Here is a 14,609-nt window from a genome sequence, read left to right as displayed (position 1 = left end):
TCTTATGATGAAACAAGTCGTTTAAAGGCCTTTCCAGCTCAGAAAAGCAGTTTAGAGTGAGATTTCAACATTTCAAGCTGGAATGTGACTTTTCATGCAAAAGTGCACAATTCTGCTTAAAATGCTTACAGGAGCATTCTAATGATGAAACAAGTCGTTTAAAGGCATTTCCAGCTCAGAAAAGCAGTTTAGAGTAAGAATTCAACATTTCAAGCTGAAATGTGACGTTTCATGCAAAAGTGCACAACTCTGCTTAAAATGCTTACAGGAGCATTCTAATGATGAAACAAGTCGTTTAAAGGCCTTTCCAGCTCAGAAAGCAGTTTAGAGTGAGAATTCAACATTTCAAGCTGGAATGTGACTTTTCATGCAAAAGTGCAGAGCTCTGCTTAAAATGCTCACAGGAGCGTTCTTATGATGAAACAAGTCGTTTAAAGGCCTTTCCAGCTCAGAAAAGCAGTTTAAAGATTGAGATTTCAACATTTCAAGCTGGAATGTGACTTTTCATGCAAAAGTGCAGAGCTCTGCTTAAAATGCTCACAGGAGCATTCTTATGATGAAACAAGTCGTTTAAAGCCCTTTCAAGCTCAGAAAAGCAGTTTAGAGTGAGATTTCAACATTTCAAGCATGAATGTGACTTTTCTTGCAAAAGTGCACAACTCTGCTTAAAATGCTCACAGGAGCATTCTTATGATGAAACAAGTCGTTTAAAGGCCTTTCCAGCTCTGAAAAGCAGTTTAGAGTAAGATTTCAACATTTCAAGCTGGAATGTGACTTTTCATGCAAAAGTGCACAACTCTGCTTAAAATGCTCACAGGAGCATTCTTATGATGAAACAAGTCGTTTAAAGGCCTTTCCAGCTCTGAAAGCAGTTTAAAGTGAGATTTCAACATTTCAAGCTGGAATGTGACTTTTCATGCAAAAACACAACTCTGCTTAAAATGCTCACAGGAGCGTTCTTATGATGAAACAAGTCGTTTAAAGGCCTTTCAAGCTCAGAAAAGCAGTTTAGAGTGAGATTTCAACATTTCAAGCTGGAATGTGACTTTTCATGCAAAAGTGCACGACTCTGCTTAAAATGCTCACAGGAGCGTTCTTATGATGAAACAAGTTGTTTAAAGGTCTTTCCAGTTCAGAAAAGCAGTTTAGAGTGAGATTTCAACATTTCAAGCTGGAATGTGACTTTTCATGCAAAAGTGCACAACTCTGCTTAAAATGCTTACAGGAGCATTCTAATGATGAAACAAGTCGTTTAAAGGCATTTCCAGCTCAGAAAAGCAGTTTAGAGTGAGATTTCAACATTTGCATGAAAAGTCACATTCATGCTTGAAATGTTGAAATCTCACTTTAAACTGCTTTCAGAGCTGGAAAGGCCTTTAAACGACTTGTTTCATCATAAGAACGCTCCTGTGAGCATTTTAAGCAGAGTTGTGCACTTTTGCATGAAAAGTCACATTCATGCTTGAAAAGTGCACAACTCTGCTTAAAATGCTCACAGGAGCGTTCTTATGATGAAACAAGTCGTTTAAAGGCCTTTCCAGCTCTGAAAGCAGTTTAAAGTGAGATTTCAACATTTCAAGCTGGAATGTGACTTTTCATGCAAAAACACAACTCTGCTTAAAATGCTCACAGGAGCGTTCTTATGATGAAACAAGTCGTTTAAAGGCCTTTCCAGCTCAGAAAAGCATTTTAGATTGAGAATTCAACATTTCAAGCTGGAATGTGACTTTTCATGCAAAACTGCACAGCTCTGCTTAAAATGCTCACAGGAGCGTTCTTATGATGAAACAAGTCGTTTAAAGGCCTTTCCAGTTCAGAAAAGCAGTTTAGAGTGAGATTTCAACATTTCAAGCTGGAATGTGACTATTCATGCAAAAGTGCACAACTGTGCTTAAAATGCTCACAGGAGCATTATTTTGATGAAACAAGTCGTTTAAAGGCCTTTCCAGCTCAAAAAAGCAGTTTATAGATTGAGATTTCAACATTTCAAGCTGGAATGTGACTTTTCATGCAAAAGTGCACAACTCTGCTTAAAATGCTCACAGGAGCATTCTTATGATGAAACAAGTCGTTTAAAGGCCTTTCCAGCTCAGAAAAACAGTTTAGAGTGAGATTTCAACATTTCAAGCTGGAATGTGACTTTTCATGCAAAAGTGCACAACTCTGCTTAAAATGCTTACAGGAGCATTCTAATGATGAAACAAGTCGTTTAAAGGCATTTCCAGCTCAGAAAAGCAGTTTAGAGTGAGATTTCAACATTTCAAGCATGAATGTGACTTTTCATGCAAAAGTGCACAACTCTGCTTAAAATGCTCACAGGAGCGTTCTTATGATGAAACAAGTCGTTTAAAGGCCTTTCCAGCTCTGAAAGCAGTTTAAAGTGAGATTTCAACATTTCAAGCTGGAATGTGACTTTTCATGCAAAAACACAACTCTGCTTAAAATGCTCACAGGAGCGTTCTTATGATGAAACAAGTCGTTTAAAGGCCTTTCCAGCTCAGAAAAGCATTTTAGATTGAGAATTCAACATTTCAAGCTGGAATGTGACTTTTCATGCAAAACTGCACAGCTCTGCTTAAAATGCTCACAGGAGCGTTCTTATGATGAAACAAGTCGTTTAAAGGTCTTTCCAGCTCAGAAAAGCAGTTTAGAGTGAGATTTCAACATTTCAAGCATGAATGTGACTTTTCTTGTAAAAGTGCACAACTCTGCTTAAAATGCTCACAGGAGCATTCTTATGATGAAACACGTAGTTTAAAGGCCTTTCCAGCTCAGAAAAGCAGTTTAGAGTGAGATTTCAACATTTCAAGCTGTAATGTGACTTTTCATGCAAAAGTGCATAACTCTGCTTAAAATGCTCACAGGAGCGTTCTTATGATGAAACAAGTCGTTTAAAGGCATTTCCAGCTCAGAAAAGCAGTTTAGAGTGAGATTTCAACATTTCAAGCATGAATGTGACTTTTCATGCAAAAGTGCACAACTCTGCTTAAAATGCTCACAGGAGCGTTCTTATGATGAAACAAGTCGTTTAAAGGCCTTTCCAGCTCAGAAAAGCATTTTAGATTGAGAATTCAACATTTCAAGCTGGAATGTGACTTTTCATGCAAAACTGCACAGCTCTGCTTAAAATGCTCACAGGAGCGTTCTTATGATGAAACAAGTCGTTTAAAGGCCTTTCCAGCTCAGAAAAGCATTTTAGATTGAGAATTCAACATTTCAAGCTGGAATGTGACTTTTCATGCAAAAGTGCACAGCTCTGCTTAAAATGCTCAGAGGAGCGTTCTTATGATGAAACAAGTCGTTTAAAGGTCTTTCCAGTTCAGAAAAGCAGTTTAGAGTGAGATTTCAACATTTCAAGCTGGAATGTGACTATTCATGCAAAAGTGCACAACTGTGCTTAAAATGCTCACAGGAGCATTATTTTGATGAAACAAGTCGTTTAAAGGCCTTTCCAGCTCAAAAAAGCAGTTTATAGATTGAGATTTCAACATTTCAAGCTGGAATGTGACTTTTCATGCAAAAGTGCACAACTCTGCTTAAAATGCTCACAGGAGCATTCTTATGATGAAACAAGTCGTTTAAAGGCCTTTCCAGCTCAGAAAAACAGTTTAGAGTGAGATTTCAACATTTCAAGCTGGAATGTGACTTTTCATGCAAAAGTGCACAACTCTGCTTAAAATGCTTACAGGAGCATTCTAATGATGAAACAAGTCGTTTAAAGGCATTTCCAGCTCAGAAAAGCAGTTTAGAGTGAGATTTCAACATTTCAAGCATGAATGTGACTTTTCATGCAAAAGTGCACAACTCTGCTTAAAATGCTCACAGGAGCGTTCTTATGATGAAACAAGTCGTTTAAAGGCCTTTCCAGCTCTGAAAGCAGTTTAAAGTGAGATTTCAACATTTCAAGCTGGAATGTGACTTTTCATGCAAAAACACAACTCTGCTTAAAATGCTCACAGGAGCGTTCTTATGATGAAACAAGTCGTTTAAAGGCCTTTCCAGCTCAGAAAAGCATTTTAGATTGAGAATTCAACATTTCAAGCTGGAATGTGACTTTTCATGCAAAACTGCACAGCTCTGCTTAAAATGCTCACAGGAGCGTTCTTATGATGAAACAAGTCGTTTAAAGGTCTTTCCAGCTCAGAAAAGCAGTTTAGAGTGAGATTTCAACATTTCAAGCATGAATGTGACTTTTCTTGTAAAAGTGCACAACTCTGCTTAAAATGCTCACAGGAGCATTCTTATGATGAAACACGTAGTTTAAAGGCCTTTCCAGCTCAGAAAAGCAGTTTAGAGTGAGATTTCAACATTTCAAGCTGTAATGTGACTTTTCATGCAAAAGTGCATAACTCTGCTTAAAATGCTCACAGGAGCGTTCTTATGATGAAACAAGTCGTTTAAAGGCCTTTCCAGCTCAGAAAAGCAGTTTAGAGTGAGATTTCAACATTTCAAGCTGGAATGTGACTTTTCATGCAAAAGTGCACAACTCTGCTTAAAATGCTCACAGGAGCATTCTTTTGATGAAACAAGTCGTTTAAAGGCCTTTCCAGCTCAGAAAAGCAGTTTATAGATTGAGATTTCAACATTTCAAGCTGGAATGTGACTTTTCATGCAAAAGTGCACAACTCTGCTTAAAATGCTCACAGGAGCATTCTTATGATGAAACAAGTCGTTTAAAGGCCTTTCCAGCTCAGAAAAGCAGTTTAGAGTGAGATTTCAACATTTCAAGCTGGAATGTGACTTTTCATGCAAAAGTGCACAACTCTGCCTAAAATGCTTACAGGAGCATTCTAATGATGAAACAAGTCGTTTAAAGGCATTTCCAGCTCAGAAAAGCAGTTTAGAGTGAGAATTCAACATTTCAAGCTGAAATGTGACGTTTCATGCAAAAGTGCACAACTCTGCTTAAAATGCTTACAGGAGCATTCTAATGATGAAACAAGTCGTTTAAAGGCATTTCCAGCTCAGAAAAGCAGTTTAGAGTGAGAATTCAACATTTCAAACTGTAATGTGACTTTTAGCTCAGAAAAGCAGTTTAGAGTGAAAAATCAACATTTCAAGCTGAAATGTGACTTTTCATGCAAAAGTGCACAACTCTGCTTAAAATGCTCACAGGAGCGTTCTGTTGATGAAACAAGTCGTTTAAAGGCCTTTCCAGCTCAGAAAAGCAGTTTAGAGTGAGAATTCAACATTTCAAGCATGAATGTGACTTTTCTTGCAAAAGTGCACAACGCTGCTTAAAATGCTCACAGGAGCATTCTTATGATGAAACACGTAGTTTAAAGGCCTTTCCAGCTCAGAAAAGCAGTTTAGAGTGAGATTTCAACATTTCAAGCTGTAATGTGACTTTTCATGCAAAAGTGCACAACTCTGCTTAAAATGCTCACAGGAGCGTTCTTATGATGAAACAAGTCGTTTAAAGGCCTTTCCAGCTCAGAAAAGCAGTTTAGAGTGAGATTTCAACATTTCAAGCTGGAATGTGACGTTTCATGCAAAAGTGCACAACTCTGCTTAAAATGCTTACAGGAGCATTCTAATGATGAAACAAGTCGTTTAAAGGCATTTCCAGCTCAGAAAAGCAGTTTAGAGTAAGAATTCAACATTTCAAGCTGAAATGTGACGTTTCATGCAAAAGTGCACAACTCTGCTTAAAATGCTTACAGGAGCATTCTAATGATGAAACAAGTCGTTTGAAGGCCTTTCCAGCTCAGAAAAGCAGTTTAGAGTGAGAATTCAACATTTCAAGCTGGAATGTGACTTTTCATGCAAAAGTGCAGAGCTCTGCTTAAAATGCTCACAGGAGCGTTCTTATGATGAAACAAGTCGTTTAAAGGCCTTTCCAGCTCAGAAAAGCAGTTTAGAGTGAGATTTCAACATTTCAAGCTGGAATGTGACGTTTCATGCAAAAGTGCACAACTCTGCTTAAAATGCTTACAGGAGCATTCTAATGATGAAACAAGTCGTTTAAAGGCATTTCCAGCTCAGAAAAGCAGTTTAGAGTGAGAATTCAACATTTCAAACTGTAATGTGACTTTTAGCTCAGAAAAGCAGTTTAGAGTGAAAAATCAACATTTCAAGCTGAAATGTGACTTTTCATGCAAAAGTGCACAACTCTGCTTAAAATGCTCACAGGAGCGTTCTGTTGATGAAACAAGTCGTTTAAAGGCCTTTCCAGCTCAGAAAAGCAGTTTAGAGTGAGAATTCAACATTTCAAGCATGAATGTGACTTTTCTTGCAAAAGTGCACAACGCTGCTTAAAATGCTCACAGGAGCATTCTTATGATGAAACACGTAGTTTAAAGGCCTTTCCAGCTCAGAAAAGCAGTTTAGAGTGAGATTTCAACATTTCAAGCTGTAATGTGACTTTTCATGCAAAAGTGCACAACTCTGCTTAAAATGCTCACAGGAGCGTTCTTATGATGAAACAAGTCGTTTAAAGGCCTTTCCAGCTCAGAAAAGCAGTTTAGAGTGAGATTTCAACATTTCAAGCTGGAATGTGACGTTTCATGCAAAAGTGCACAACTCTGCTTAAAATGCTTACAGGAGCATTCTAATGATGAAACAAGTCGTTTAAAGGCATTTCCAGCTCAGAAAAGCAGTTTAGAGTAAGAATTCAACATTTCAAGCTGAAATGTGACGTTTCATGCAAAAGTGCACAACTCTGCTTAAAATGCTTACAGGAGCATTCTAATGATGAAACAAGTCGTTTGAAGGCCTTTCCAGCTCAGAAAAGCAGTTTAGAGTGAGAATTCAACATTTCAAGCTGGAATGTGACTTTTCATGCAAAAGTGCAGAGCTCTGCTTAAAATGCTCACAGGAGCGTTCTTATGATGAAACAAGTCGTTTAAAGGCCTTTCCAGCTCAGAAAAGCAGTTTAAAGATTGAGATTTCAACATTTCAAGCTGGAATGTGACTTTTCATGCAAAAGTGCAGAGCTCTGCTTAAAATGCTCACAGGAGCATTCTTATGATGAAACAAGTCGTTTAAAGCACTTTCAAGCTCAGAAAAGCAGTTTAGAGTGAGATTTCAACATTTCAAGCATGAATGTGACTTTTCTTGCAAAAGTGCACAACTCTGCTTAAAATGCTCACAGGAGCATTCTTATGATGAAACAAGTCGTTTAAAGGCCTTTCCAGCTCTGAAAAGCAGTTTAGAGTGAGATTTCAACATTTCAAGCTGGAATGTGACTTTTCATGCAAAAGTGCACAACTCTGCTTAAAATGCTCACAGGAGCATTCTTATGATGAAACAAGTCGTTTAAAGGCCTTTCCAGCTCTGAAAGCAGTTTAAAGTGAGATTTCAACATTTCAAGCTGGAATGTGACTTTTCATGCAAAAACACAACTCTGCTTAAAATGCTCACAGGAGCGTTCTTATGATGAAACAAGTCGTTTAAAGGCCTTTCCAGCTCAGAAAAGCATTTTAGATTGAGAATTCAACATTTCAAGCTGGAATGTGACTTTTCATGCAAAAGTGCACAGCTCTGCTTAAAATGCTCACAGGAGCGTTCTTATGATGAAACAAGTCGTTTAAAGGTCTTTCCAGCTCAGAAAAGCAGTTTAGAGTGAGATTTCAACATTTCAAGCATGAATGTGACTTTTCTTGCAAAAGTTCACAACTCTGCTTAAAATGCTCACAGGAGCATTCTTATGATGAAACACGTAGTTTAAAGGCCTTTCCAGCTCAGAAAAGCAGTTTAGAGTGAGATTTCAACATTTCAAGCTGTAATGTGACTTTTCATGCAAAAGTGCATAACTCTGCTTAAAATGCTCACAGGAGCGTTCTTATGATGAAACAAGTCGTTTAAAGGCCTTTCCAGCTCAGAAAAGCAGTTTAGAGTGAGATTTCAACATTTCAAGCTGGAATGTGACTTTTCATGCAAAAGTGCACGACTCTGCTTAAAATGCTCACAGGAGCGTTCTTATGATGAAACAAGTCGTTTAAAGGCCTTTCCAGCTCAGAAAAGCATTTTAGATTGAGAATTCAACATTTCAAGCTGAAATGTGACTTTTCATGCAAAAGTGCACAACTCTGCTTAAAATGCTCACAGGAGCGTTCTGTTGATGAAACAAGTCGTTTAAAGGCCTTTCCAGCTCAGAAAAGCAGTTTAGAGTGAGAATTCAACATTTCAAGCATGAATGTGACTTTTCTTGCAAAAGTGCACAACGCTGCTTAAAATGCTCACAGGAGCATTCTTATGATGAAACACGTAGTTTAAAGGCCTTTCCAGCTCAGAAAAGCAGTTTAGAGTGAGATTTCAACATTTCAAGCTGTAATGTGACTTTTCATGCAAAAGTGCACAACTCTGCTTAAAATGCTCACAGGAGCGTTCTTATGATGAAACAAGTCGTTTAAAGGCCTTTCCAGCTCAGAAAAGCAGTTTAGAGTGAGATTTCAACATTTCAAGCTGGAATGTGACGTTTCATGCAAAAGTGCACAACTCTGCTTAAAATGCTTACAGGAGCATTCTAATGATGAAACAAGTCGTTTAAAGGCATTTCCAGCTCAGAAAAGCAGTTTAGAGTAAGAATTCAACATTTCAAGCTGAAATGTGACGTTTCATGCAAAAGTGCACAACTCTGCTTAAAATGCTTACAGGAGCATTCTAATGATGAAACAAGTCGTTTGAAGGCCTTTCCAGCTCAGAAAAGCAGTTTAGAGTGAGAATTCAACATTTCAAGCTGGAATGTGACTTTTCATGCAAAAGTGCAGAGCTCTGCTTAAAATGCTCACAGGAGCGTTCTTATGATGAAACAAGTCGCTTAAAGGCCTTTCCAGCTCAGAAAAGCAGTTTAGAGTGAGATTTCAACATTTCAAGCTGGAATGTGACGTTTCATGCAAAAGTGCACAACTCTGCTTAAAATGCTTACAGGAGCATTCTAATGATGAAACAAGTCGTTTAAAGGCATTTCCAGCTCAGAAAAGCAGTTTAGAGTGAGAATTCAACATTTCAAACTGTAATGTGACTTTTAGCTCAGAAAAGCAGTTTAGAGTGAAAAATCAACATTTCAAGCTGAAATGTGACTTTTCATGCAAAAGTGCACAACTCTGCTTAAAATGCTCACAGGAGCGTTCTGTTGATGAAACAAGTCGTTTAAAGGCCTTTCCAGCTCAGAAAAGCAGTTTAGAGTGAGAATTCAACATTTCAAGCATGAATGTGACTTTTCTTGCAAAAGTGCACAACGCTGCTTAAAATGCTCACAGGAGCATTCTTATGATGAAACACGTAGTTTAAAGGCCTTTCCAGCTCAGAAAAGCAGTTTAGAGTGAGATTTCAACATTTCAAGCTGTAATGTGACTTTTCATGCAAAAGTGCACAACTCTGCTTAAAATGCTCACAGGAGCGTTCTTATGATGAAACAAGTCGTTTAAAGGCCTTTCCAGCTCAGAAAAGCAGTTTAGAGTGAGATTTCAACATTTCAAGCTGGAATGTGACGTTTCATGCAAAAGTGCACAACTCTGCTTAAAATGCTTACAGGAGCATTCTAATGATGAAACAAGTCGTTTAAAGGCATTTCCAGCTCAGAAAAGCAGTTTAGAGTAAGAATTCAACATTTCAAGCTGAAATGTGACGTTTCATGCAAAAGTGCACAACTCTGCTTAAAATGCTTACAGGAGCATTCTAATGATGAAACAAGTCGTTTGAAGGCCTTTCCAGCTCAGAAAAGCAGTTTAGAGTGAGAATTCAACATTTCAAGCTGGAATGTGACTTTTCATGCAAAAGTGCAGAGCTCTGCTTAAAATGCTCACAGGAGCGTTCTTATGATGAAACAAGTCGTTTAAAGGCCTTTCCAGCTCAGAAAAGCAGTTTAAAGATTGAGATTTCAACATTTCAAGCTGGAATGTGACTTTTCATGCAAAAGTGCAGAGCTCTGCTTAAAATGCTCACAGGAGCATTCTTATGATGAAACAAGTCGTTTAAAGCACTTTCAAGCTCAGAAAAGCAGTTTAGAGTGAGATTTCAACATTTCAAGCATGAATGTGACTTTTCTTGCAAAAGTGCACAACTCTGCTTAAAATGCTCACAGGAGCATTCTTATGATGAAACAAGTCGTTTAAAGGCCTTTCCAGCTCTGAAAAGCAGTTTAGAGTGAGATTTCAACATTTCAAGCTGGAATGTGACTTTTCATGCAAAAGTGCACAACTCTGCTTAAAATGCTCACAGGAGCATTCTTATGATGAAACAAGTCGTTTAAAGGCCTTTCCAGCTCTGAAAGCAGTTTAAAGTGAGATTTCAACATTTCAAGCTGGAATGTGACTTTTCATGCAAAAACACAACTCTGCTTAAAATGCTCACAGGAGCGTTCTTATGATGAAACAAGTCGTTTAAAGGCCTTTCCAGCTCAGAAAAGCATTTTAGATTGAGAATTCAACATTTCAAGCTGGAATGTGACTTTTCATGCAAAAGTGCACAGCTCTGCTTAAAATGCTCACAGGAGCGTTCTTATGATGAAACAAGTCGTTTAAAGGTCTTTCCAGCTCAGAAAAGCAGTTTAGAGTGAGATTTCAACATTTCAAGCATGAATGTGACTTTTCTTGCAAAAGTTCACAACTCTGCTTAAAATGCTCACAGGAGCATTCTTATGATGAAACACGTAGTTTAAAGGCCTTTCCAGCTCAGAAAAGCAGTTTAGAGTGAGATTTCAACATTTCAAGCTGTAATGTGACTTTTCATGCAAAAGTGCATAACTCTGCTTAAAATGCTCACAGGAGCGTTCTTATGATGAAACAAGTCGTTTAAAGGCCTTTCCAGCTCAGAAAAGCAGTTTAGAGTGAGATTTCAACATTTCAAGCTGGAATGTGACTTTTCATGCAAAAGTGCACGACTCTGCTTAAAATGCTCACAGGAGCGTTCTTATGATGAAACAAGTCGTTTAAAGGCCTTTCCAGCTCAGAAAAGCATTTTAGATTGAGAATTCAACATTTCAAGCTGGAATGTGACTTTTCATGCAAAAGTGCACATCTCTGCTTAAAATGCTCAGAGGAGCGTTCTTATGATGAAACAAGTCGTTTAAAGGTCTTTCCAGCTCAGAAAAGCAGTTTAGAGTGAGATTTCAACATTTCAAGCTGGAATGTGACTTTTCATGCAAAAGTGCACAACTCTGCTTAAAATGAGATTTCAACATTTCAAGCTGGAATGTGACTTTTCATGCAAAAGTGCACAACTCTGCTTAAAATGCTTACAGGAGCATTCTAATGATGAAACAAGTCGTTGAAAGGCATTTCCAGCTCAGAAAAGCAGTTTAGAGTGAGAATTCAACATTTCAAATTGTAATGTGACTTTTAGCTCAGAAAAGCAGTTTAGAGTGAAAAATCAACATTTCAAGCTGAAATGTGACTTTTCATGCAAAAGTGCACAACTCTGCTTAAAATGCTCACAGGAGCGTTCTGTTGATGAAACAAGTCGTTTAAAGGCCTTTCCAGCTCAGAAAAGCAGTTTAGAGTGAGAATTCAACATTTCAAGCATGAATGTGACTTTTCTTGCAAAAGTGCACAACGCTGCTTAAAATGCTCACAGGAGCATTCTTATGATGAAACACGTAGTTTAAAGGCCTTTCCAGCTCAGAAAAGCAGTTTAGAGTGAGATTTCAACATTTCAAGCTGTAATGTGACTTTTCATGCAAAAGTGCACAACTCTGCTTAAAATGCTCACAGGAGCGTTCTTATGATGAAACAAGTCGTTTAAAGGCCTTTCCAGCTCAGAAAAGCAGTTTAGAGTGAGATTTCAACATTTCAAGCTGGAATGTGACTTTTCATGCAAAAGTGCACAACTCTGCTTAAAATGCTTACAGGAGCATTCTAATGATGAAACAAGTCGTTTAAAGGCATTTCCAGCTCAGAAAAGCAGTTTAGAGTAAGAATTCAACATTTCAAGCTGAAATGTGACGTTTCATGCAAAAGTGCACAACTCTGCTTAAAATGCTTACAGGAGCATTCTTATGATGAAACAAGTCGTTTAAAGGCCTTTCCAGCTCAGAAAGCTGTTTAGAGTGAGAATTCAACATTTCAAGCTGGAATGTGACTTTTCATGCAAAAGTGCACAACTCTGCTTAAAATGCTCACAGGAGCATTCTTATGATGAAACAAGTCGTTTAAAGGCCTTTCCCGCTCTGAAAGCAGTTTAAAGTGAGATTTCAACATTTCAAGCTGGAATGTGACTTTTCATGCAAAAACACAACTCTGCTTAAAATGCTCACAGGAGCGTTCTTATGATGAAACAAGTCGTTTAAAGGCCTTTCCAGCTCAGAAAAGCATTTTAGATTGAGAATTCAACATTTCAAGCTGGAATGTGACTTTTCATGCAAAAGTGCACAGCTCTGCTTAAAATGCTCACAGGAGCGTTCTTATGATGAAACAAGTCGTTTAAAGGTCTTTCCAGCTCAGAAAAGCAGTTTAGAGTGAGATTTCAACATTTCAAGCATGAATGTGACTTTTCTTGCAAAAGTGCACAACTCTGCTTAAAATGCTCACAGGAGCATTCTTATGATGAAACACGTAGTTTAAAGGCCTTTCCAGCTCAGAAAAGCAGTTTAGAGTGAGATTTCAACATTTCAAGCTGTAATGTGACTTTTCATGCAAAAGTGCATAACTCTGCTTAAAATGCTCACAGGAGCGTTCTTATGATGAAACAAGTCGTTTAAAGGCCTTTCCAGCTCAGAAAAGCAGTTTAGAGTGAGATTTCAACATTTCAAGCTGGAATGTGACTTTTCATGCAAAAGTGCACGACTCTGCTTAAAATGCTCACAGGAGCGTTCTTATGATGAAACAAGTCGTTTAAAGGCCTTTCCAGCTCAGAAAAGCATTTTAGATTGAGAATTCAACATTTCAAGCTGGAATGTGACTTTTCATGCAAAAGTGCACAGCTCTGCTTAAAATGCTCAGAGGAGCGTTCTTATGATGAAACAAGTCGTTTAAAGGTCTTTCCAGTTCAGAAAAGCAGTTTAGAGTGAGATTTCAACATTTCAAGCTGGAATGTGACTTTTCATGCAAAAGTGCACAACTGTGCTTAAAATGCTCACAGGAGCATTATTTTGATGAAACAAGTCGTTTAAAGGCCTTTCCAGCTCAAAAAAGCAGTTTATAGATTGAGATTTCAACATTTCAAGCTGGAATGTGACTTTTCATGCAAAAGTGCACAACTCTGCTTAAAATGCTCACAGGAGCATTCTTATGATGAAACAAGTCGTTTAAAGGCCTTTCCAGCTCAGAAAAACAGTTTAGAGTGAGATTTCAACATTTCAAGCTGGAATGTGACTTTTCATGCAAAAGTGCACAACTCTGCTTAAAATGCTCACAGGAGCATTCTTATGATGAAACAAGTCGTTTAAAGGCATTTCCAGCTCAGAAAAGCAGTTTAGAGTGAGATTTCAACATTTCAAGCATGAATGTGACTTTTCATGCAAAAGTGCACAACTCTGCTTAAAATGCTCACAGGAGCGTTCTTATGATGAAACAAGTCGTTTAAAGGCCTTTCCAGCTCTGAAAGCAGTTTAAAGTGAGATTTCAACATTTCAAGCTGGAATGTGACTTTTCATGCAAAAACACAACTCTGCTTAAAATGCTCACAGGAGCGTTCTTATGATGAAACAAGTCGTTTAAAGGCCTTTCCAGCTCAGAAAAGCATTTTAGATTGAGAATTCAACATTTCAAGCTGGAATGTGACTTTTCATGCAAAACTGCACAGCTCTGCTTAAAATGCTCACAGGAGCGTTCTTATGATGAAACAAGTCGTTTAAAGGTCTTTCCAGCTCAGAAAAGCAGTTTAGAGTGAGATTTCAACATTTCAAGCATGAATGTGACTTTTCTTGTAAAAGTGCACAACTCTGCTTAAAATGCTCACAGGAGCATTCTTATGATGAAACACGTAGTTTAAAGGCCTTTCCAGCTCAGAAAAGCAGTTTAGAGTGAGATTTCAACATTTCAAGCTGTAATGTGACTTTTCATGCAAAAGTGCATAACTCTGCTTAAAATGCTCACAGGAGCTTTCTTATGATGAAACAAGTCGTTTAAAGGCCTTTCCAGCTCAGAAAAGCAGTTTAGAGTGAGAATTCAACATTTCAAGCTGGAATGTGCCTTTTCATGCAAAAGTGCACAGCTCTGCTTAAAATGCTCAGAGGAGCGTTCTTATGATGAAACAAGTCGTTTAAAGGTTTTTCCAGCTCAGAAAAGCAGTTTAGAGTGAGATTTCAACATTTCAAGCTGGAATGTGACTTTTCATGCAAAAGTGCACGACTCTGCTTAAAATGCTCACAGGAGCATTCTTTTGATGAAACAAGTCGTTTAAAGGCCTTTCCAGCTCAGAAAAGCAGTTTATAGATTGAGATTTCAACATTTCAAGCTGGAATGTGACTTTTCATGCAAAAGTGCACAACTCTGCTTAAAATGCTCACAGGAGCATTCTTATGATGAAACAAGTCGTTTAAAGGCCTTTCCAGCTCAGAAAAACAGTTTAGAGTGAGATTTCAACATTTCAAGCTGGAATGTGACTTTTCATGCAAAAGTGCACAACTCTGCTTAAAATGCTTACAGGAGCATTCTAATGATGAAACAAGTCGTTTAAAGGCATTTCCAGCTCAGAAAAGCAGTTAAGAGTGAGAATTCAACAATTCA

The sequence above is a fragment of the Misgurnus anguillicaudatus genome, chromosome 22 (genome assembly GCF_027580225.2).
Source record: "Misgurnus anguillicaudatus chromosome 22, ASM2758022v2, whole genome shotgun sequence".
In the NCBI taxonomy this organism is placed as follows: domain Eukaryota; kingdom Metazoa; phylum Chordata; class Actinopteri; order Cypriniformes; family Cobitidae; genus Misgurnus; species Misgurnus anguillicaudatus.
This window is presented reverse-complemented; position numbering follows the sequence as displayed.